Below are 26,303 nucleotides of genomic sequence, written 5' to 3' on the forward strand. Positions count from 1 at the left end.
CCATCATAATAGCTTTTTTTAAGTTATTAAGAAATCGCCAACATGTGCATTATTCAAGAGCTGTGACAGATCACTCTCCCACCAATTAGTGCCACTAGAATGAGTGTTAGAAACCACGGAGGATAGGAGAGAGAGGAAGGGGAGTTTTCTTGGAACCGTTGTTGTCTGCATCTGAGAAGTGACAGATGAGAGCCGCCACACAGGCCATCTCCCCTCCCTCCCGCCAGGGTCCCTGGTAGTGATAGCATTGTTATTACCCTGGGTGACAAAGGGAAGGTACTTGTCTGTCAGTCACACCTGGGAACAGGCCATTGGCCAGGGTAGGTGTGGCCACTGCGCGAGCAGGCAGATTTGAGAGACTGAAGTTCCTAAACAAAGGAGTGAGGGCTCTTGCCTCTTGGCACATCGCCCTTAACTCCTGGCTTTCGGGGCTCTCATGCTCCTGCATTTGCCCACAGGGATCATGGCCATGCTGCACCCCACACACAACGGACTAATGGACCGCAACTAGCCTGATGCTCTACTGGATGCAGCCTGCAGGTATTACTTAAAGCATTGTCTAAAACCCGAAAGCGTTATCTCGGCACCCTTCCCAGCTCTCTGCAGAGGCACTGCAAACACTGACAAGCAAATTGGGAGAGCCGGATCCATTCAAAATTGAAATAAATCCAAGAGAATCTTCAAAGATTGCCTCGCAGAGTGGTTCGTGAAGAGCCAAGTGTAGGCCCTGGGAAACTCTGGTTTTGCGTCCAGCTCTGCTGAGTCCCCAGCTGTGCACCTTCCAGGACTGGATGAAGGGAAATGGGCCTTTGGAGACGGAGGGATATAATCCTATAAAAATAAAGCTTTCTACCACAGCTCATCCTTCTGTGAGGGCCTCCAGACATTCTTATTCCAGCGGTACCCCAAGAGCCCCACTCCCATTAGCAACAGAGAAAGACCATCCACATATTTCCCTGCTAACAGTAGGGCATCCAGGGGTCTACCTCAGTCATGAAGCCTGGAGATGGGTTCAACTGGCTGGTGCTCCATCTCAGCCACTTCGGGCCTGGATTGTCCCTACCTGCTCCTTGCACGAGCAACAGTTACAGAAGATGGTAGAAGGTATAGCTGGTCACCCGGGAGTAAGTTCCCACCTGCTGAAATGTGGGAGAGCATGGAGATTAGTTTTCTAGGGTTGCTGTCACAAGGTCTCACAAATTGGGTGGCCTAGAATAGCAGAAATGTATTGTCTTACAGTTCTGGAGGCCAAGAGTCTAAAATCAAGAAGAAGGCAGGGCCATGAACCTTCTGAAGGCACCAGTGAGAGTCTGTTCCAGGCCTCTCTCCTTATGGATGATTTGTAGCTTTGGCTTATCAATGTAACTGGACAATCAATGGGTCCAGGCTGCCTGTCACTACTTGAGCCAATTAAGCAGAGACAGGGTTGCATCCTATATAAGCATTTTTTTCCCAAATACTGCTGGCGGTATGGGAGAGCAGCAGGTCATCCACAAAAATCTGCTCTGCTCCCCACCATAAGCCAGCTGCTTATATTGGGACGAAGATTACATGGGGAAGCAGGCAAAAGGGTATGCCAAATGGGCGGTTTACAGTTAATGCGGGCTGGGGATTTGCAAAGGCCTGTGGGTATGCAAAGGGTTGGGCATCTTCAAAGGGCTGACAGCTCTGGTTTCTACAACAAGGTTGCTAATATTTCCATGATAATAGGCAGCTCCCAGATGGGGAAGATGGGTCACATTTCCAGGTGAGTCCCTAGGTCCTGTGTGCAACTCCCAGCCAGGTTAGAATGTGCCTTCTTTAATCAGAACAAAACAATCAGAGTTAACAGAGTGTGATTAATATTTCTTACAATTATAGCTGATCCCCAATATTCTATTTCTGTCCCATCATAGATAGTCATCTTCTTTCTGTGTCCAAATTTTCCCTCTTAATGAAAGGCATTTTTAGGGGTAAAATAGGCAGGTTTAGGAAGTTTTAGGAATTGGGGGTCCATGGGAGAGAACTATCAGGCTGCAAAGCTGGGAGATGCCCAAATACATTCACAGAATAAGGGAGCTGCCAGAAGGTAACATTTACAGAATAAAGGAAAGGAAGCCGCTCATTCAGAGAGGGAAGGGGAAGGCCAAAGGGAATAGAAAAATAAAAGGGAGAAGAGGGGAACCTCACATGAGGTTTGAGCTCTGAAGTTGCTATAGTGACCAATCAGAGGGGATATCAGGACACAAAGACCTGCAGCCTTTATCAACCTTAGAAAAGGGGGACTTAGTGGGACTCTCTCCTGCTCCCCACGTGGGAGTCTGTGCTTGTTTCTCAATAAATTTCCACCTTTTCCTGTACCACCTTTCATCCGTACTTTCATTCTTCAACTCCACCTGAACAAGAACCTGAAAAGCCATCATTGCATCCTTCCCAGGAGAACACCATGTGTTCCAGTTCCATTTTCGCAGTTCAGTAATAAGAACACCAGTCATATTAGCATAGGACCCGCACTAATGACCTCATTTAGCTTGATTACCCCTTATAAAACCCTATTTCCATATAAGGCCACATTCTTAGGTATTGGGGGTTAAGACTTCCACATATTGTTTGAGGGGGAACATAATTCATCCCACAGCAGTACACAAATGTTCCGGTTCTCATAATTGGGTAGTTGGTTTTCCATGGAGAAAATCCATTCAATATTGAGAAAAATCCAAGAGAATTTTCAAAGATCGCCTAGCAGAGTGGTTAGTTAAGAGCCAAGTGTAGGCCCTGGGAACCAAACAAAACTGTCTGCAAATCACAGGTCTGTGAGTTCCTGGTGAGCTCACCTCTCCCAGCCTCAGTATACCCAAAGGTATACATTCACAGAATACCCAACACACTGCACACTGGGGTGGATTATGGTTTACATTTTTCATAGAACTGTTGTCGTAGTAAAGTTGAAGTGAGAAAATATAAGTAAAGCTTTGGTATAAAGGTCTGGGCCCACGTTCTAGGGCAGATTAGCTCTTTTCAAACATAAAGGTGTTACCCTCTCTATAGAAGGAAAGACCTTCTAGGAGAACGACCTGCAGGTATTACTTAAAGCATTATCTAAAACCCACAAGAATTATCTAGGCATCCTTCTCAGCTCCCTGCAGAGGCACTGCAAACAATGGCAAGCAACTGGGTAGAGTTGGATCTTACCTCCCAGCCAATCTAAAGATCTATTGGTTCCAAGTCCGTCCACATTTCTATATTCCAAAGGTATACATTCCTTTAATTAAAAAAAAAGTCACTATATGAGTCAATAGATTAGAGGGTTATGGAAACAAATTACAGAGCTAATACAATGGATCAGAGAAATTGCTAATGTAATGAGATTTGAACAAGCTTTGGAAATGGTTCCTTATTTCACAACACCTAAGGTATTTTTCTAAACCATTGGTTGTTTTCAATAACCCCATTGTAAAATGAACTAAAAGTGAGAAAAAGCAAATTCAGCAGCAACTTATCATGTCAGGACAAATACGCCTTCCTCACCAGGAAGCTGTTTTCAGAGAAATATTCAATCTGGAATAATCCTATTTGGATTTTGCCACTCCTACAAGTCTTAGAAAGAGGGACTTGTGAAAGGAATTGAGCCAGGAGGGGTGATGGAGAGTGGAAGGGAGACAAGCAGATAGCCTTCATTGCTACCTACCTAGATACACAGAAAATATTTCTGGAGTTTTCATTGTAATGAAAATTATGGGAGACCCCACACCTCTGACTTTTAATAAAATATTTAACCCTCTTATAATAAAATATCACTGAAGACTTTACCTGCCCAACTAGTAAAGAGATACTACCGTATGGAAATCCCTAAGGCAGTGGTTCTCAACCTTTTTAATGCTGCGACCCTTTAATACAGTTCCTCATGTTGTGGTGACCCCCAACCATAAAATTATTTTCGTTGCTACTTCATAACTGTAATTTTGCTAGTGTTAATGAATCGTAATGTAAATATGTGTTTTCTGATGGTCTTAGGTGACCCTGATAGCGGTTCTCAACCTGTGGGTCATGACCCACAGGTTGAGAACCGCTGCTGTAGAGCCTAAGACCATCGGAAAACACAGATATTTACATTACAATTCATTAACAGTAGCAAAATTACAGTTATGCAGTAGCAACGAAAATAATTTTATGGTTGGGGGTCACCACAACATGAGGAACTGTATTAAAGGGTCACGGCATTAAAAAAGTTGAGAACCACTGCCCTAAGGTCTTGCTTAGCACATAATAAATACTCAGTTAATGTAAACATGTTATCATTTCCTATGTAAGGTGATTCCTATGTCCTAGTTGTCCTAGAAAGTCCAAGTTTACATTTGTTGCCTCAAGAAAAATATTTATAACTAGAGGCCCGATGCACAAAGATTCGTGCAAGAATGGGCCTTCCTTCCCTTGGCTGCTGGCAGCGCCTTTGCTCTGGCCGGAGCCGCCTTCCTGCCTTCCCATGCTGCCCAGAGGCCCAGAGCAGCCCCCAGCCACTTGGTGCTTGTGTATGCAAATTAACCCGCCATCTTTGTTGGGTTAATTTGCATACTCACTCCTGATTGGCTGTTGGACATCACGAAGGTACGTTCAATTAGCATATTACTCTTTTATTAGATAGATGTTTGCTTCCACTTTCAAAAATGACCCAGTTTGGATAATAAATCATATGGCCTACCCCTAGTGATAAGCAACCTCAGAAATGTCTGTGAATATCTCACCACTTAGGTTTCTTTTTATTTTTGGAAAGGATACCTGAAATTGTATTTAGGATTTTCTTTTCTTTGGGGAATAATTTCCTTTGATATTAGACATAAGCATTTTTCCTTATGGGATATTAAATGTGTATTTAGGGATTTTTTTGAATTACCATTACTGAGACGTTCTATCAATCTGCTCTGCAAATATTTACTGTCTACTATGCTACTATGTGCAAAATACCTTTACATCCAGTACCAGTCAATATTCAGAAACATACTGCCCTAGCTGGTTTGGCTCAGTGAATAGAGCGTCAGCCTACAGACTGAAGGGTTCTGGGTTCGATTCCAGTCAAGTGCACATGCCCGGGTTGCAGGCTTAATTCTTTCTCATCATTGATGTTTCTATCTCTCTCTTCCACTCCCTGCCTCTCTAAAATCAATCAAAAATGTATTAAAAAGAAAAAAAAAAAAGAAAGAAAGAAAGAAAGATACTGATACCCCAAATGGCAAGCTGGATTCCGGGTTCTTGCCCTATGAAGTCTGAAGAATAAAAATTCGCAGGCAAAAGGATTTTAAGTGAAAGTGTGGAAATTTATTGCAAGCTTATACAAATTCACCCCTGGGAAAGGATCCCCAAACAGGAATCCCCCCGCCCTGAGGAGGGGTCCCCAAAATGGAAAAAATCCAGTGAGTCTCTTTGTCTAAGTGTTTGTAAATGCTGGCAGCTTCTTTGTCTATACGTGCTGCTTTCTAATTGGATCCTTCCTCATTTTATGTCCCCCATGTTTTTTTCCAAATTGGCCGGTTTTCCCCTTCCCTAGCTGGTATCAATTTCAAAGTTTCAAAGCTCCCTGGGTGCTGCCCCCTCCTCTTGTAAGACTCTGCTTTTTTCTGTGCCTGAAAAATAAACATTCTAGCGGTTTGGAGCTGTCTCCGCCCATCACGTATGCATTCCTTTCCGATGGACCCTTCCCTAACTGCCTCTTCTTTTCTCTAAATCCTTTCAATACTTGAGAGCTCTCATTGGATTCAAAAAATATATTCTTCCTCTGCTAAGTTAATTTTATAAGCCTTTTTAAATTTGGAACAATATAAAGACTTTAAATCGGTATGAAGATGAAGCAGCCATCCAGACTAGAAAAAATACCAGGTTGGCCCTTTGGAGACCTGGTTCTCTGCCCAGCTGCTAATTAGCAATGGGAGTCTAGGAAGGCATCTTCACCTCGCTGGGGCCCCGTTTCCTCATCCATAAAACAAGAGAGTTGGATAAGATGATCTCTGAGACTCCTTTCAGCGCTAAAATTCTGTGATCTGATGAACCATCTCTTTCCAATTGATTAAAATGAGTGGTAAGAGATTTCCTAAAGTAAACAAGCCAGGCATGACTTCAATTTGTTTTCCCATTTTTACTTTTCATTCAGTTTTCCACCTCAGAGTATTTGCAGGGACGCAAAGGACATGTTTCTGAACTGTCATTAAGAAATGGCACCTGAAATCCCCATTTATGATGCCTAACACATTGCCATTTTTAAAGTCATTTAGACAGAAAATGTAAAAGGAAATAGAGTCTGTACAAAAGTTGACTTTGTTTTAGACATGTAGAGATTCAACGACCTTTTAATTAGTTATCTGAAAACTTGTAAGTTGGAAGAATATCAAAGCAAAGAGGGGTTGATGGAAAAATAAACCCTACTGTTTCTGCCACCAACTAAGGAATGGATCAGTCCAAACCAGTTTAATGTAACTGGTGAGCGGGCACCTTTGCGGATGGTCAGAATCACTCAGCATCAAATGACCTCATTTGTTGACTTAGTGGTTTAAAAGAAGCATTCTATTTCCCATGGTTGTGCTTCAGTGTACTCTCCTCCATAGGGATTGCTGTGGCATAAGATTTCAAACCAGTAGCTTTCGGGCACAATTTTCATCAGAAAAAACTCAGAGTCGATGATGGCCCACCAGAGAACAAATTATTAAAGTTGTATGTTGTATGATGAGTGGCAAAGTGAAGTGATCTCAGTGATTTAGTTTTCTTTTTAAAAATAATTTACATTTTTTAAAGTATTTTAACAGCATAAAAAAACAACTCAAATTTTGATGGAATAAAAAACAAATTTGTGCCCAGCCAGCATGGCTCTGTGGTTGAGCGTAGACCTATGAACTAGGAGGTCATAGTTAGATTCCCTATCAAATATGCACAGGTTGTCGATCCCCACTGTGGGGCATGCAGGAGTAAGCCAATCAATGATTCTCTCTCATCATTGATGTTTCTATCTCTCTCTCTCCCTTCTGCTCTGAAATCAATAAAAATATGTATTTTTTAAAATTTGTGGATTTTTTGTTTTGTTGTTTTGTTTTGTTTTTAAAGCATGGTATGGAAAGGGAGCAGAGGGTAGGGAATAAAAAAAAGATAGAAGAATGATCTGTGTATGAAAGTTTAAAATAAATGAGATAAAGTGGATGGCAGAATTAAAAATCTATGTACCCCACAGGAAGCAGGTATGGGAGCAGAAGAAGGAGCAATAGTCCCCCTTCAGTGGAAGGACCATGTGCAGATATTCTCAAAGACATTCATTACAAGTGGCCCCTCATTTCCACTTGTAATCTCAAATTAAAAATTTAGGGTTCTTTTAAGAGCACTAATACGTGCCTATTTTTGTCAGACACAACTGGCTACATATTTTAAGGGGTCCAGAGCAAAATGAAATTGCAAGGCGCCTGGTTCAATAATTACGAAGAGTTTCAAGATGACAACGGCAGAGCATTAACCCTTTGCACTCACTTGCTTTTTTCTCGAGCTGCTACCTATGCTAACCGTGTTGAGTCACATCGACATCCGAGTGCAAAAGGTTAAACCGAGGGCAGGACCCTGTGCAACTGTACAGGTCACAGGCTCATGAAGTTGACCCTGATGCTAGGCATATTCACAGGCATATTAGCTCCCATTCTCTGACTGAACTGTACAATAGCCCAGGAGTTGTGTACCATTATCTAGGCTTTATAGATGGCCATTGAAGTTGAGAGTTTTACTGAGGTCAATAGCTTGCTAGAGCTCAAAGTTCCTCCCAATAGGCCTAGTGCTTCTCACCACCCCAGCCACACATAGCCTCTCCACAAAATACGGAGGCCAGTGAAACAATTAATATTGTACTTGAATTTTTAGTCCTCCTTAAATCAGATAAGACTCTTAATCATGCCCTACCTCTTCTATTTGTGTTTGGCTCATGGTTTTTGCACAGAATATTAGCTAAATAAATAAGTAGATAAACATGGCATTCATTAAACTAATTCTATACTTTGGTAATTCATTTTCATGTATTTGAAAGCATTGTCACATGCTTTATTTTTCAGTGGTTGTTATTGTTGGGTGTTTTAGGTTATTCTTTTGATTTCTAAATCCCTGGCAATCTGAGCCTGATAGAGGACAAAAGAAATGTCTAGCCACATTCATTTAAAGTCTTTGCTAAGCACTGTGCTAGCCACTGGAAATAAGTGCACACATATGTACACACCTTTTCCCTTAAAGGCCTTACCGTCTATTAGAACTGCCATGAAAACCAGAGAAAAACACAGCCGTGTAATAAGCACAACAACAGGGTATGGACAGGCTCAGCACAGAAACAGAAATAAATCCGACTGAAGACTTTGAGAAGGTTTTCAAAGAGCAAGATTCTCTTCAAAGGTGAGTAAAAGGTATTCCGATGAAAAACTGTGGAAGAAAACTTCAGAAGTAGGAACAAAAATTGCAAAGGTCTATTAAATGCCAGCCCCGGGGAAAGCATGCATATGTGAAGTGAAGGCAGAGAGGGCGCAGACCATCAAGGGACCTTGAGTACGAAACCTAGGATGCTGGCTTCACTCCTAAAAGCTTTAAGGAATCATTCTAGGAGCCAAATGGCAAAAGACATGGCTCTCGATAAGAAGACACTTAGAAATGGAAATCCAAGGCTTCATAGTTAAAACCTGGCCCCAATCTTCCCAGCTGTATTCATCTCAGTTCTCCATAATCCTTATCTCACAAATGTCCCAAGGATCCTGAGAATGAGAAGAACCGTGCTTCATGGAAGTCTTATAAGAATTTGTTGCATGCCCAAATACCCCTCATAACCCCAGCATTGGTAATGCCAGCCCAACCAGCTTCACCATGGAACTATGGGCATACAATCAGACCTGCGTGATGGAGGATCTTCAGGTCTTGGAGGATCCAGTATCTTCAAAGCCAGAGTGCCCTTTGTGGCAATTCTGTAGGCTTAACGAACCTCTTCTAAGTCACCTTTTATGCACTTAATCAATCTAAGTCCTTCCCATTTAACCCATTAGTTATTTCTCAACCTTACCCCCTCCATATCTTGTTATCCCTACCTAGGGATTTGTCCTGAATAAGCATATGACCTCCCATCTGACCTCCAGCTTTTGTTCTCCTGTGCTGGAATTCACCCTGTGCCCAGCTGCTGGAATAACACACACAAAGCATGAATCTGACCAGTTCTATTTCCTGCTAAGATCTTCATCCTCTACTTGATGAAGCCCAAGTTCATTGACATGGCATGTAAGTCCACTCATAACTAGCTCCTGCCTTACCTCTCTGTCTGCATTCCTCAGTGACATAAAACTGCTTGTGATTCATGCATACACAACATGTTTCACCTTCCCATGCTTTTCTCGTTGATTCCCTCTACCTACAATTCACTGGACATTATTTTCCTGGCTGATTCTGACTCACTCTCAAAGAGTTGATTTAGTCAGCATCTCCTCCAGAAAACTACCTTTTACTCCCCCAGCCCCAGTGACAGGTGTCTCTCCTCTAGGATCCTGTAAATACTCTTCATATATATCTTCCCGAATTGCACCATCACTCATCGCCACTATCACTTACAGATCCATCTCCTTTTTGGACCGTGAATTCTATAGGACTCTAACCATATCAGAGTGCCTATGCCCTCTGATGTGCATGTGTGGGCATATCATGGCTTTCTCAATTTGGGTCCCAGGATGGAAAGGAAGAAGCTAGGGAAGACAGGTAGAAATAAGTGTTACATGACCATAAGGGACCAGAGAGGAAATAACTTCCTGTTGTTTTTCCCTGCTGCTCAGATCTAGAACGCTTAATGGATAAAGAAATTCCACAGAAAGTCGCGGGAAAGAAGGAGGTGATTCTCGCTCCACCTTGGATTCCCCACAGAAGAGGGTTTTAAAGCAACCACCACCCCCTCATGAAAATCGAAAAGCAAATCGTTTTCCATTTCCCCTGGACAAGGTAGGCCATGGGAGGCAACTCTATTAAGACAAAATTAACAAAGCATCAACAGCCCTAATGTGTTTTACTTTCTTTACCTAATGAGATCGTTCAAAGGCAACCATCAGTTCTGAGATGGGAAGAAAGTCTCACTTGAGGTGGTAAGACACAGCCAGGAAGATAAAGACATTTTTTTTTTCCTATCGTTTTAAAGTATAGCTCAGGACTAATTGGAGGACGAGAAACAATCCCAGTGCCTTGTAAATTGCAATCCACACTGCAACTCCTAGCACAGTTAGAAGTCAATTAAGGGAGGCCCAGGATTAAGACGTCATAGAGGCTAAATTATCTCACGCCAGCAGGAAAGACTCGTTTCTTCAGTTCAGGTTCCTGGTTTTTGGAGCAGAAGTGGTTTCAAAGGGGAAAGAAAACACAAGACGATTGTGGGTTGTTAATGTCTGCAAGCTAAGGAAATAGAAAAGATTCGAATCTAAATATGTAGCCAGCTCTTCGATAGTTCTTAATTAATGAATTTATGTTTTAGACACTTCAGCTACAAATTTCAGATCTTTAGGTTCATTGGAAAAGTTAAAAAAATACCAAAACATGGAATAAAGCACAACATCCTGTAGTTTCCTCCATGGGTTTCCCCCCGCCCCCCTATTTTATGGGATAAAATAGGTGAAATAAAAGTTTAATCAGAAGAAATAAAGTGTCAGCAGTGACGTTCACAGCCAATTTCTGTACTTGGAACCCTGTAGCATGTTTCTATAATATAATTGTAGGGTTTTGATTATGCAATAAAATAATTCCAACAGTAAAAACCATTAGTGTGCAGGTGTGCTACAATGTTCTTAGAGAGTTTTGCAGGAGTTGGCATGCATCTGATAAATGCACTACCAAACCCCAAGCTTCTCTGCAGAGACACGGGGTTTCGCATGGAAGAGGCTTTTTGCACACCTGCAGTAATCCAGCAAAAACAGAATGGGAGGCGAGGGGATTGGGAAACACACATCCCTCCCTCTTTAGCTGAATGCTGAAGTGTTAAGAAGACCTCACGCACAAAAAGGCAGCATTGTCCTTTGCTGACTTTGCCCAGCATAAAGGGCACAAGCCACACTCTCACCTCACTGCAAAACTAAAAGTTATACCATGACATTTAAAATAACTGTGTTGTCTTGTAGTGAGGGGACATTCAGTCAATTGGTCAACAAACATTCACTGAGCAAGTTTCTTACGATGACCTCTTGTACTGGGCTTCAAAAATAAAGATGATACCCTGACTGGGCGGCCCAATTGGTTGGAGTGTTGTCATGTACACCAAAAGGTTACAGGTTCGATTCCTGGCCAGGGCCTACACCTAGGTTTCAAGTTCGATCCCCAGTCAGGGTACATATGGGAGGCAACTGATCAATGTTTCTCTCTCTCTCTCTCTCTCTCTCTCTCTCTCCAATAAAAACATATCCTCGGGTAAGGATTAAAATTAAGATCAAGATGATGTGAACTCATACCTATGCCTTACCTTACACTGGATTCTCTGAGCCAGGAAATCCTTTCACGGGGTCTTTTTATGCATCACCCACATTTAAAGCAGATTGCACCAGAGCTGCCTGGTTGTGATGGGGGGCAGGAACCCTCAGAACAGCTCTGTAAACCCCTGCCGCTCAGCCTGTGTGCAGAGCCTGGGACCCACCTCTCTGAACCCCCAGCAAGAAAAAATCCTGATACAGCAAAAACAGAATGGGAGGCGAAATTATTGTGATACAGGTTACACAATAATTTCATGAGGGAAATGTTACATTTCTAGCTTTTGGATGTTAGCAGCATGTCTTATTTCTTTGCCTTTGTCTTGTCAGCCAGCGTTGACTTGAGCCAACTACCTCCACCACGTGACAACCTGGAGAATACCGCAGTTGGCATGAAGTCAATTCCCTTAGGTGATCGCCCTCCCATCAGCTCATTCTTACATTATATCCTGAGGGTCTTCTCAGAGAACAGAACAACACAGACCTGGAAGGGACATCCCTCCCGTCAGAGTCTGAATAGCCCTTGGGAAGGAGAATTATAATGTGGATTGAAACGAAAGAAAGCTCTTCTGGTTACATCCAATTCCAGCTCCAAGAATTTTCCCTGGAGGTGCTTTCCCTGGAGCCCTTCGTACAGAAACAGTGCCCTGTCAGGACCTTCCTCATCCCTCCCTGTTCTGTCTCCTTTCCTCTTCAGCCCACCACCACTGCCCACCATTTTTGTGGGCAAAAACTACTGATATTCTGAATTCCTCTCACTGGGGGAAATCCTAACCACGTGGCAAGTCCATGAGGAGCTAAAATTAGGTCAGGGTATCCTATCCAAGAAAACTCGGAAGAAAAATATCTGAAGGGTGAGTCTAAGCCAACTTATGTCCCAATTGCTAAGGGTCCAAATTGCTAATGCCAAGTTCAAAGGGAAAAGTAGGCTGCAGAGGGGAAATAAAATCAGAGGTCAAGATCCAGGAGGACGCGGGAGCAGAGCGGAATCCGATCAGGAAGTAAGCCAGGTGATTCTGGGCAATGGTCCCATGTCTCACTGGCCTCGGTGACTCATCCACTTGGGTTATTAGGCCCATTGATGGACAAGAGCACTGGCTTAAAGGTACAGAATTGGGGACAATGTTGACTGCTTTTGAAAACTCTTAATTATTTTTTAAATTGTCACCTCTTTAAGTTATAGGTACTTCTTTACTACCCATTGAGAGTCTAACAGCAAAACAGATAAAAAATTTGATTCTTTCTGATCCTGAAGGCCAGTGGTTATAGACCAAAAAAATCTTTCCCCTATTGGGGAAAGAAAGGTAAGAGGGGAGCAGTGGACACTATGATATGTCTAAGCTACCCAAAAGCTTTTCTCCTGTTATTCTTTTACTAGAGGCCCAGTGCATGAAATTCGTGCATGGGGAAGGGGGGTCTCCTCAGCCCAGCCTGCACCCTCTCCAATCTGGGACCCCTCGGGGGATGTCTGCCTGCCGGTTTAGGCCTGGGGATCAGGCCTAAACCAGCAGTCAGACATCCCTCTCACAATCCTGAACCACTGGCTCCTAATCGCTCACCTGCCTGCCTGCCTGGTCACCCCTAACTGCCTCCCCTGCTGGCCTGATCACCCCTCACTGCCTCTGCGTGCTGCCTGATCACCCCTAGCTGCCCCCTGCTGCCGGCCTGGTCACCCCCAACTGCCCCCTTCCTGCCGACCTGGTCTCTCCTAACCGCCCCCGCCCGCCAGCCTGGTCACCCCTTACTGCACACCCCCTGCCGGCCTGGTTGCCCCCAACTGCCCCACCCACTGGTCTAGTCACCCCTCACTGCCCTCCTTGCTGGCCTGGTCACCCCCAACTGCCCCCCCCCTCCCAGCCTGGTCACATCTTACTGCCCCCGCCCCCACCACTGACCTGGTCGCCCCCAACTGCTCCCCCTGCCAGCCTGGTCACCGCATGCAGCCTGCTGTTCAGTCATTTGGTCGTCCCTCACTAACCCCCCGCCAGCATTGTCATAGGCAGCCATCTTGTGAGGGCATGATAGTCAATTTGCATATTACCTCTGTATTATATAGGATTTTCAAGCCCTGTGTTTTCAAACAGAGGACTATGAGCTTCTAGTACATAAAAAGCATTCATACAGCATCAATCTGAATTCAGCCCTGAGCTAAGTGTTGTAGAAGTCAGGAAAGTTGCAAAATACAGTCACTGCCCTAAAGGCTTTTACAATCTCAGTAGAAACACAGGAAATTTATGGATGAAGCTGTAAATGCAGGTATGTTTCAACTGGATTTTACTAGGTACCAAACCACAGCAAAACTTCATGGCTTAAATGAATCATTTATTTGCTTACTATTCTGTGGTTTGATGATGTAAGTTGCACTCTAATATCTAGGGCCTCAGCCAGGACAGCTAGCTGGCAAGTCTATATTGGATACACCTTTCGCTCCACAGGAGAAAGAGGGCTGGCATGTCCACAGAGTGGACACATTGCAAGAGTGGAAAGGCAGAGAGAGGCTGCAAGACCTCTGGAGGCTTAAAATTACAACTTGCACATCGTACAGCCACATTCTGACAGTCAAATCAACCAGCCCTAATTCAAGAGGTGGAGAGCCAATTCCATCTCTTTATGGGACAAGCCACAGAGAGCTTTTGGCCTTATGTATTTATTTGTTTATTCATATTGATTAAGGGAATAGACATGTAAAGGGTTGGCTTCTCAGGTTGTCCACCCAGCCCAGTGCTTCTGGATGAAGTTACTGATTCGTAGATTGTCCAGCTTGCCCATGGATACTGTAACCCCCACAACTGCGTACGGCCTAGTTTCTATAATAAATCTCTTATCCCCTAATACTTACAATGGCTCTGCTTCTCTGGCTGAACCCCAACAGAATCAAAGTATGTCAGAATATGACATCACAGGATACGCTCCTCAAGAGAATCTTCTAAATGGGCTTGCTATTGAGGAGTACTACGTATCCCCACTCCTGATGTTTCTTTCCATGTAGGGGGAGCTCCACCAACAAAACTCTCCTGGCCCCTCTCCACCCCCAGGCTCTCTCCCAATTGATGAGCTTGGGATAAGGCAGTGGGGCTGTACAGCGCTATCTCCTCCTCCTCTTCCTCCTGGGAGCGAGCCTGCCCACAGAGCGTGCATTCTGCCACTCTGACGGGGCGCTCTCTGCAGTGGGCCAGCTCCACCTGTGACAGAGTGGGTAGTTCTTCCAATCCTGGGTGAGGAGATCCGCCTGACACCTTCTCCAGGCTTCTCAGAATAAAGACTATATTTGGGGGCTTCGCCTGCCCTATTTCTGTCTATTTCTCAACTGGTTCGGAAATCAGCCGGGGAAGAGAAGTGTTTCATTAGGGGCTCCCTGGCACCCCAGAACAGATTACTCAAGGAGAGCTGCCTAAGGAAGCTGTCCACCAGCTCTTGAAAGATGCCACGGGAACAGAATAAAAGAGAAATGAGAAGGCAGACAAGGAAAACAGTATGAGCAAAGAAAAGATTCCGTAGGCAGGAGAAGGAAGATGCGTTCGAGGAATGGAACTGAGTTTTTAAGTATGTAAATGAGAAATAATGAGGGATGGAATTTGACAAGGAACAGAACAGTGAGGCACCTGCTGGACCTTAAAGACTAAATATAAGTTTTTAGCAACGGTTATTTTAATTTTGTGTTAATTACTATGCTTTCTCCTAAAATTAAATTTCATGATCATCTTCCATTCCAATTTAATGAAATGTGCAACTGGCTCTTTTATTGCGTATATATGCTTCTTAATAACTAAATCAGAGAAATAAACTATCAATGTAATAATGGTCACATACTCTGATTAGTAAGGGTCCCTTCCAGCAACCTTACTTTATTTGACTTTACTTAGAATATATTAAGCTGCCTTACAATATTAAAAATACTTATCAGGAGTAGAACCCCTTTTCTATACGATAAAAAAAATTAGTTCATGGTGCTTTAATAAGGAGGACAAAGGAAAGAGCAGACAGTGTGATAGAAACATTTTACCCTGGCTCAGTATTTGTCAGGAACTTAACCAATGAATTGTATCTCAATGTCTGATTTCATCTGTATGTTATGCATCACCCTGTTGGAAAATGTACCAATATTTCTCTTTGGTCCCCTTTCTCTCTTTCCCCTCCCATTCCTACATTTAAAATTCATTTTTCTTTCTGTTCCAAGCCTAATGAGACTATGATCAATGTATCTCGAACTGACCCTGTCTTCAAGTCTTCAATCATACCTTCTCTGTCTAATCCACTACCCTCTCCTCTTTGTCAACTGATGGATTTATTTAGTTAAGAGAACTAAAAATGCAGTCACGCCTCAACTCCACAAACAGGCCTCTGGTTTGATTTTCTTCATTTTATGAAATCCAGCCCACTGCGGAAACTCAACTATGGCTTTACAGAATCTGTCTCGGGGCTGGTAATATTTTCTTCCTTTGTGAAAACATTCTTGAGTCTGCCTCTTTCTCCTCCAATCACTTCATGGGTGGTGTACTGTGCTGGATTGCTTTCCTGAGGCTAAGGTTCTGAGGTTAGATCTCAGAAGCTTTGTTCCCAAGCAGTTTTGTGTTTGTTTGTTTTTTCATGAATTAGGCATCCACGGTCTCTTTCTCCTGAACGGGCTCCGCCGGGTCAGCACCCACTGAGGGAATGCTGGGGTGGGCCGCCTGGACACCAACTGCACACTGCCCGCCGAGGAGCCCAAGGCCTAAGGATGGGGAGGGTCGCCCTGACCGCAAACCTAGGACCCTTTCAGCCTGCCTTTCCTACTTCTTTTTTTTTTAATATATATATTTTTTATTATTGATTTCAGAGAGGAAAGGAGAGGGAGAGAGAGATAAACATCAATGATGAGAGAGAATCATTGATCGGCTGCCTCCTGCATGCCCCCCACTGGGGATTGAGCCTGCAACCCAGGCATGTGCCCTTAACCGGAATCGAACCTGGGACCCTTCAGTCTGCAGGCCGACGCTCTATCCACTGAGCCAAACTGGCTAGGGCGTGCCTTTCCTACTTCTGTGGTTGTACCAGCTTCACACTCAGCCTTAAGAGGACTTCATGTTCGCACACTGTTGGATGATTTGGACAGAATGCTTTTACATACACTTTTACGTAACTTGTTATTTCAGACTTTCCTGGAGGTCCCCCTTTTCTTTACACTCTCCTTTGGTAGATGTCTAGCCTGAACTTTTGACAGGCTCAGTTACTTGCCTTAGTTAGCATGACAAACAAGTGAGGGGCGGGTTCAGGCCAGCTTCATGATTCTTCCTCCTGGGCCAATTCCTCAACCTCCTGATTCTGCTCTGACCCCTGCCACCACCACCGTGCAGATCTCCATTGCAAGCCCCCACAATGCCATCTCCACAACCACGGCCTTTATCTCTTGCTACGCCTCCCATTGTGCTTCCTATTCTCTGGGCTACGGCGCATCCTCTTACATGGTGGTATACTCCAGAACACACTGTGATTTCTTCCACTGTCTATTTTCTTGCCTAATGCATCTCTCCTATCTTTTCAATACTTACACCCCTGCACCTACACCTACAATATCCATCACCGAGACCATCTCAGATACCTTGAGCCACCGACCTTCCCAAGTGACCTAGCTTCAAGTCTATTTCCCAAGGACGGCCTTCACCTCCTGGGAAGAACATGGAAGTTTCATCTTACTAATCCAATTGAAATGAAATATTCTCCCAAAGTAATCAATCTCAATTAAATTGATCTCTCTTTTGTCATTTGTAGCTCATTGCTTTGATAAAACAATCCTTCACGTTTGGAAAGGGGAAGAATCAAGTAAAGCCTAATTGAATTCTGAAGCCACTTGGGAAATATAGTCATAGCTGGGAGAGGGCTGCGGTGGTGCAAGGAACGCTAAGAAAATCATTTGTGTAGCAAGCACACTGTATATTTTATCTGGACAAGGTTCACGAGAGAAACCACTCTTGGGTCAGAAGTCATGCACATTTTCCATTAAGAGTAAAACACATCCTCCATCTGAGGGTGCTTTACAGCAGCAAAGCATTGGGGGAAAATAGCTGTCTCATTGCTGCCTCAATACTCAACCAGGAAGACAATAAAATTTTAATTTTAAAAAAGCTGGGTAGGGAATAATTAGGAGGATAGGGTTCTCGATGCTTTAAATAATCCGCATTGCATTGTTTCACTGAACCCCAATCCCAATTAGCCAAAAAAGAACGTTTGGGACTATCTCATCCCACTTTCAAAAATCACCAATAGCACAGAATTCATAAAAATAATGTTTTATATTATTCTAAATATTTTTATACATTCTTAGTATTATTCTCTCCACAACCCTGGGACCAGGCAGTTGGATAGCACATTATTTTTGCAAGTGAGTAAGCTGAGAGAGAAAACTCTTTTGCCAAGTTTGACATAGCTGGTTAGTGACAGCATTGAATGGAAACCCGAATTTGCTGAACATTCGTCCAGAACACCCAGATGCACATCAGCCTTTTATGCTACTTCCATACTCGTCATCATCTTCCAAGCATTCCTCAGAATCGATAAAAATTATATATTTTTTTAAATATATATTTTATTGATTTTTTACAGAGAGGAAGGGAGAGGGAGAGAGAGAGTTAGAAACATCAATGAGAGAGAAACATCGATCAGCCGCCTCCTGCACACCCCCCACTGGGGATGTGCCCGCAACCAAGGTGCATGCCCTTGACCGGAATTGAACCTTGGGACCCTTGAGTCCGCTGGCGGACGCTCTATCCACTGAGCCAAACCGGTTAGGCTAAAAATTATATTTTTAATTGAGATCCTGCTGCTTAATTGTGCTCTGCGTATGAGCAAAACAAAACAAAACTATAATTTCAATAAAACGGGCGTTTAAATGTAAATAGATGCAATGTCTTGCATGAAAGTCTCCTGCCTGGAATTGCTTGTAGCACCTCTCTTTCAAAGAGCTAAGGAAAGTCCACAGCCACTCGCTAATCCTCCCGACACGCCTGGGAAAGGCCCAGTGGGCAGTTTGCATTACGCCTGGCACACAAAGAGAAAAACCGAAACACAGATGGTGAAAAGTGAAGCTGAGGAAGAGATTTCCCAGAGCCACTCGACGGCGCAGACCCCGGGCCACTGTTTTCCAGGCCTCTCCGTCTGACCACATTTTTTAAGTTCAGATACTTCCAAGGGCAGATCATCATTAAAAGCTCTGTTTTAATTTGCAATGCACACATTCTTTAAGGAGCAGTAACATAAAGAGTTCCGAGGGTGGGAGTATGTACGCAAAGTGCTTGGCAAGAGTAGCTAGCGGGTAGCGTGGACATAAGAAATGGTAACAGAAATTAGTCTCTGCCTGAAAAAAAAAAATGAGGCTGCTGATGTAGATACTGAAATATTTATGGGAGAAAAGAAGGGAAAAAAGAAAAGTGAGAAAGAAAGGAAACTTTTTAAATGGAAAATCCGGCTCACTGTCCTTTTCCTGTGGCTTGTTAGTCTTGTAAAATGGTTTTTTTTATTTTCCGAAATATGGGGGTTTGGTGATCTAAATATCATTTTAAAATGTATATTTTGGCTGTAACATTTTTTAACGGTGCCTTTAATGTAAGTCAACTCCACCTCAATGCACAGACTTCTTTGTTTGAATTGCCAATAGTTACCTCAACCTAACCATAAACGTTATGCAGACATATTCTATCTATCATGGTTTGTTTCAACTTTAGTGTAAAAGAATTACAGGCATTTTAAAAATTAACTAAATACGTTTCACTATATTGCAATAGTCCCCCAGGTACTTTTTCTATTTTTTTTTTAATTCTTTTCTTGACTATCTCCCAAAATCAAACATCTTTTTTTTTTTTTTTAATGCCAACTACTGGCAGATTCACTCTGATGTATGTAGGGTCTATGATTGAGATGATGAAAACTTTGCTTCGCAAATTGGAGGAAAGATGTTAGAAAAATTCATGTGCTTCACTGGCCATTTGACTTTCTTTATGGCTAATGTCCATCTTGTACCCCTTTATTCTAATGCAGAGCCACCTGACCACTGAGGAAGCCTTAAAATGGTTGTCTGTCTTCTGGTTTGTCAGACTCAGTTACTCTGCTCAGTATGATACTACAGCTACCCAGACATTAAAAAAGCAATGCACAAACATGCTTTATTGCTTAAAGGGATGGATTGCTAAATAAGGAAGGAAAATTGAATTGCTTTTAACCTTGCCTAGGTAGTGTGTGCAACAAGGACTCTTTCAATGCTTAATCCATTCTTTAATGTGTGAAAATAAATAAATAAAATGAGCTAACAAAGGTGGCAATATAATATCCTTTCATCTGCAGTTCCCGGTGCACTTAAAAATAATGATTTTGAAAGGAACAGTTGAAAACATTGGGATCTTAAGAACGCATTATTTTGCTTATTCCTGTGTTTGTTGATTTGAGCGCTTTGCGGTCAGCCCAGTAAATATTCAGTTTGCTTGGCACAAACTGTGCAGGAATCTAATAGAAAGCAATATTGTTGAAAATGGATATCAATTGAAAACAGAGAGCAGTGTCAACTATTCCCTACTGGGAACAGACAACAATAAAACCAGTCGAGCATTACACAGCAGAGCCTGCCAAATGTCATTAGAATGGAGAAAAGAGGAAAGGAACATGGTCGGGAAAGAAGCACTTGCTTTATTTCCCCCTCCAATTTAAAGAAAAAAGGAAAGGAATATGGTAGGGGGGAAAACACGCTTTGCTTTATTATTTTTTCCCCTCCAATTTAGAAAGAAAGAAAAAGGACTGGTGAGGGGTAGGAGAGAACATCTAAAAGAATAAGGACAATAAAATTATTCCAAAATTGTGCAAGCCAGTTTCATCATTATCTTAGGGCTGACATATTGATGATGATTATAAAGATTTTCAAACAAGTTTTCTTTCTCTTCAGCTGGTCCTTTTGCCCCCCGTGACTCTTTTAAGCAGGTGCATTTGTAGTCACAGAGTCCCCAATTTTCAAACCAGCATTTTGATGTCCTTCATGGGAATCCTGTTTCTACCATCATTTTAGTAATTGACCTGAGTTCAGATTGGGGGGAGAGGGCTTTGGTAAATGTATATACATTTGTATGGTTACCATCAAGCTTTCGTGGAGAGCCTTTCAGAAGGAATGGGCTACAAAGAAGCTCTATTTCTGGGTGAAAAGAAATGTTTACAGTAGCTCTGAAATCTGTTAATTGATAGGAACATACAAGAATAATTGCTGGGCAACGGACAGGGAGGGCAGACACGTTACCCGCCACTACCCCCAACCTGAAGGCAAACTGGAAGCCAGTGGCTTAGCCTCAAAGCTGCTGTCATATCTGTGGCATTTTCATTGATGATTTGTAAATTTTCAAACAAAGAAAAATTGTCTTTCACAGACAATGGCCAAGCCTCTGAACAGCCAGCTAAGAGCTCCCCCTAGTGAGGTTACATGCATATTAGTGTGAACTCCCACCTATTCTCTCTCTCTCTCTCACACACACACACACACACACACACACACACACACACACACACACACACACACAGACTTGCCTCTTTAGTCCAAAATGATGTGCAGTCCCACATTCTTCTAAAAAGACATGGGGGTGGGGGGAATCCCCAAACTCTCCTGGATTTTTCCACCCATTCATTGTTAAACCCCACGCCCCGCGTTAGTGAGGTCTCCCTTAGAAGGCAAAACTGTCATCCTGATCATATCATTTTGGAATGGTAATCATCACATATTGGCTCCAAATCTGCTTCCTGAAGTAGATGCTATCAACATAGAAAGTCCTCGGGGGCAGCATATTATCATGTAATTAGCATAATAACTTTGTTGTGTAAACAAAATAAGACTGGCTTACATATGAGAAATAACGTCTTCTCCTGTACTGGTGTCTACAGCGTCTACAGGAAAAAAACCTCCTGTCCTTGGCCAGTCTTTTATTGTTGCTGCAGCACGGCTGTGATTAAACACCTACTAAGACATGCAAGCAGCCTTCTATGGAAGTGCCCTGCAGTTGTACGCATGCACACACATGCCCATGTATTGTGTTGAAGAACAATAAACAGAACACTCATCCTACTCATAGTTAACGGAACTAATTTGCTATAACAACAGCATTGCATCTCCCAGATCAACCTTAATTCCTTCAAATACATTTTGGCTTCCTCCAAAAAGATCGTTCATTGGTTTTATGAGCCTTGATAGGGCTCAGAAGGAAGAACAGGCATTCCTTAGGGGAAAGAAGGGAGCAAATGTAGAAATCAGATGCAGAGATGAAAGGCGTTTAATGTTTTACTAGAAATTCTTTGAAAGCCATCTCAAGATTTTTAGCAAAATGCAAATGATGGCCATTTTATAAGTAACTGCTGTGGGCATTAAGCATCTAGTTCTCCCTAGCTCCTGCTAATATTTTTTTTTTCTTAAACTACGGATGCACAAGACCAGGGATAATGGCTCTAAGATGACAAAGGTGACCTGTTTCCCTGGAAGTTTCTCAACCTGAATGCAATTTGTGAGATGCTAAACGTTTATATGCAAACCCTGAAGCCCTCAGACATCAAAACAACACAGGATAGGTTATTTTTTTTATGGAGTGTCACTTTTTGTCATCAAGCTCCTCTGAGTAAAAACCATGTGCATGTGGAAAACTAAATTTGAATAAATCCATTGGCTCATAAATACTACTACTTACCTCTGAGGAGGATGGCGATGGTTAACACTAAAGCCTTTGAAAAGCCTTAGTGAGCCCTAGCTGGTTTGGTTCAGTGGAGAGAGCATCGGCCTGTGGACTAACGGGTCCTGGGTTCAATTCCAGGTCAAGGGCACATGCCCGGGTGGCATGCAGGAGGTAGCTGATGATTCTCTCCCATCACTGATGTTTCTATCTTCCTCTCCCTTTCTCTCTGAAATCAATAAAAATATTTTTTTTAAAAAAAAGAAAAGCTTTAGTGAGACACACATACATTCATATAAATATAAACAATACTTTTTTGTTTTATTACAGTATTTTCTAGTTGGTGTTTTAATAAGTCCATTTAATATACTCAGATCTTTGTCCTTTCCATGATTCGTACCCCTCTACCGGACAAAAAGAAAATTGGTGGGGTGATTGGGGTATCAGGATGGGGAAGGCAGCACTAAGCCATTCAATGGCATAAATGTAGATATCACCAATTTTACCACCATTGGCCAAATTATTAGCCCAGAAACTTCACTTTCATAAAACCCTCACCCATGATGAACTCCTCTACAATTCATTGTGAAACTGTGTGTGTATAACTCAGCCTTTGAAGACTGATTTTCTTCCTTACAAAGGGGGAATTATAATCTTAACACCTCCCTGAATCAACAGGAAGCCGCTATATAAAGAACTGAAATTAGACCTATTAAGTTAATTAAAATTCTGCGGGCATCTCTGAGAGTGTAATTTGGCCCAATGTGTTTAAAAAAAAAAACACATGAAAATTAGCTAATGAATATCGTGCAGTCGCTTTCCTAACATAAAATAACTCAACCATTTAAATTGCACAAATTCCAAAAATGGTCTAATTTATAATACATTGTATTTTGTTTGTTGTTGTGTGTGTGTTTTTTTTTACAAGTGCTTAACCTAATAATGTGGTGAGATTGTACTTTTTAAAGAAAATTCCAATCTTTCAAGAATTAACAAGGTATTTACAGCTGAATTTTCGTATGAGTTTAGCTACAACCTTCCTAAATACTGACCTCTGACAATATTTACTCCTACTTAAATTCATTGCTCGGACTTTGGTACTGCTGTTTCCACTAGGTGGGAATTCAAAAATCTCAGGCTTTCAAGCCAGTGTTGACAACTACCCACTATTGACCTTGAGCAGCCACTGTGTCCTTGGACTCAGCTTCTTCATCTGTAAATGATGGTTAACATCTCCCTTCAGGCTCCATGAGTCACTATGGGAATCAAATGAGATAGTATGTGTGGTAAGTGCTTTAAATATTAGAAAGTGCTAGAAAAACATTAGAAAATGCACTACTATTTTGAAAAATAATACCTTAATTAATGACCTGTGTAATCATCTTTTAAGACTTTCTCCCAATGATTTCTCTAAGGTTCTTTCTTTTCTTTTCTTTTTTCTTCAGGAAACCATAAATGTTAAGTTTTTTTTATCTCCACAGATTTATTTTTAAAAAAACACAACACTAAAAAACAAACAAAATACAATCCCTGGTACCAGTGGACATTTAGTTTGGAATCAGTCCCAGCCACTCTTCTCTCATCAGAATTGTCCCCCAGTGGTATGAGAACATGGTCCATATATATAAAAACATCATGCTCCTTCCGTTTCTTTGGTTTGGGTTTTCCTAGGCTTAAAGGTGTAGTCCAAGGGTTTTTCACTGGATAATTTGCAGAGAGGGTCCCATTGCCACCAGACAGAAGCTCTGTCTGCCCTTGACTCCACCATAAGCAAAATGGAAGGAACAGCCATCAAAGTTTTTTTTCCTATTTTATAAGAGCAACCATACGGAATACTATCTATAATAATAAAAGTGTAATATGCTAATTAGACTGGACATCCTTCCAGACGACCTTCCAGACAAAGCCGCCGTGGCGGGGGCGGCCAAGGCAGAGGCGGCCGCTGCCGTGGTGGGTGGGGGGCCAAGGTAGCCGCTGCGGCAGCAGGGCAGAGCCCCTTGCACGAATTTTGTGCATCGGGCCTCTAGTTTAGCAATAAAAAGAAATAAATTACTGATACACACCACAACATAGATGAATCTCAAATACCGTATTTTCCGGCGTATAAGACGACTGGGCGTATAGAAGATTTTCCTGGGTTAAAAAGTCGTCTTATACGCCAGAAAATACGGTATATTCATACTAAATAAAAGAAGCTAAACTCACAAGGCTTGGGTCATTTCATCGGTAAGACACGCTAGAAAATGCAAAACTATAGAACCATAGGACAGAGAGCAGAAAAACAGAAAGGCGGCTGCCAGGGGCTGGGGTGAAAGAGAGAGGATGGAGTCCGGAGGGGCCGGAGGAAGCTTCTGCAGGCGAGGGAACTGGGCTGTGTCTTGACTGTGGCAGTTACATGACTCCATGTGTTGGTCAAAGCTCTCACTCAAAAGGGGGGATTTTACTTTATGCAAATTATAGCTCCATGAACCTGACATTAAAAGAAGACAAACCATGAAAAAATAAAAATGGCCGAAACCAGTTTGGCTCAGTGGATAGAGCGTGGGTCTGCGGACTGAGGGGTCCCGGGTTCGGTTCCAGTCAAGGGCATGTACCTTGGTTGCGGGCACATCCCCGGTGGGGGGGGTGCAGGAGGCAGCTGATCGATGTTTCTCTCTCATCGATGTTTCTGGCTCTCTGTCCCTCTCCCTTCCTCTCTGTAAAAAATCAGTAAAATATATTTTTTTAAAAATAAAAATGAGTTTGTTCTCTTGCTTCCATTGTGCTTCTTTCTTTAAAGTCAAATTGCATTTCCAGTGGAATCGAGCTTTTCTGACACGATGAAGTCCGGTTAAGCTTAACGGACTTTTCACATTGACCACATTCATGATTAATTATCAGAGAGTCCGGATATTTTTGTATTTGTCTTGCAATGATCACCATTTCATTTTTATTGTTTTCTAAATGGTAGCAAAAGACTTCAAGTGTGAAGCATGGTCACATAGATTTTTAGGTCTCCTCCATCCTCATCTAGCCCCTAAAGCCGTGGTCGGCAAACTGCGGCTCGCGAGCCACGTGCGGCTCTTTGGCCCCTTGAGTGTGGCTCTTCCACAAAATACCACGGCCTGGGTGAGTCTATTTTGAAGAAGTGGCGTTAGAAGAAGTTTAAGTTTAAAAAATTTGGCTCTCAAAAGAAATTTCAATCGTTGTACTGTTGATATTTGGCTCTGTTGACTAATGAGTTTGCCGACCACTGCCCTAGAGGATGGTGTATAACTTTGTTTTATAGTTGCTGCCCAATAGGTATGGGAATATGTCCCATTATATGGAGCTGTCAGTAAAAAATTTCATTTTGGCTACAAGAGGTCACTTCAATTGAATTCTGAGCACAATATATACCCAGACATATCAGATCAAGGTCCCAAAGAAGAGAATATAAAATAAATGAATCAAAAATAGCCCCTAGGTTTCGGCCAAAAATTGCAACCCATATACTGCACAAGTGGGCTGTAAAGTGTTCTTCCTTTTTAAAGATTGGGGTTCAGCCTCCAGCTTCAATTCTTTTCTTATCAATAGAATTCTATCACTGATTAAACAGGCAGAGGAATCAGCAGGCAACTCCTTCCTGGGACATCGCTGCCAAAGGGACTTAAGTGGTGGTGGCGGTGGGGGGGGGGGGTGCACTTTAGAGTGGGGGGTTGTGAAGGAAGAGCACAGTACCCCCTCTTTCTAAATCCCTGTTCCATTCCTTCTGTCGTAAATGGCCATATAAAACAATGCCTAAACACTATTTCACTGGAAATACAATTATTTGCAGGTGTCTCAAAGCCATTTTAGGCTCATTCACTCTTCTCCTCACTGACATTGGTTTAATCTGTGAAAATCAGATCACAATCATGCCAGGCTTTTTACCTCATTAGTTTCCTATTGTCTGTTCTGAGGCATTGCATACATTTCTAGCTCCAGGCAAGACTGGCTCTTGTCTGCCCTCTGCTTCCATCCCTTCCCCGTTTTCATTCTTATAAGTAAGAAACCCTTTTAATTTGGTAATTTAATTACCTCTGGAGATAATTCAGAAAAATTTTAACAGCATTCATTTTCTTTTTCTTTTTAACTGGCAAGCTTGGGAAATAAATATATTTGTGGTTTTTATTCAAATCCTACAGGACATATACATGAAATCCATACTCCCAGGGTTTGCCCT

At 42.4% G+C, this 26,303-nt stretch overlaps 1 long non-coding RNA gene across 1 annotated transcript; it reads right to left on the bottom strand.

Moving 5' to 3' along the window:
- Positions 1 to 1,057: 1,057 nt before the first annotated feature.
- LOC307114273 lies at positions 1,058 to 22,340 on the bottom strand. The gene is made up of 3 exons (XR_013814968.1): positions 22,139 to 22,340; positions 3,172 to 3,241; positions 1,058 to 1,139 (listed from the first exon to the last, which is right to left on the bottom strand). It is a non-coding gene; the product is annotated as an uncharacterized lncRNA (long non-coding RNA).
- Between the last annotated feature and the right edge of the window lie 3,963 nt (positions 22,341 to 26,303).

This window comes from Cnephaeus nilssonii (assembly GCF_951640355.1).
Source record: "Cnephaeus nilssonii genome assembly, chromosome: 18".
Classification (NCBI taxonomy): Eukaryota; Metazoa; Chordata; class Mammalia; order Chiroptera; family Vespertilionidae; genus Cnephaeus; species Cnephaeus nilssonii.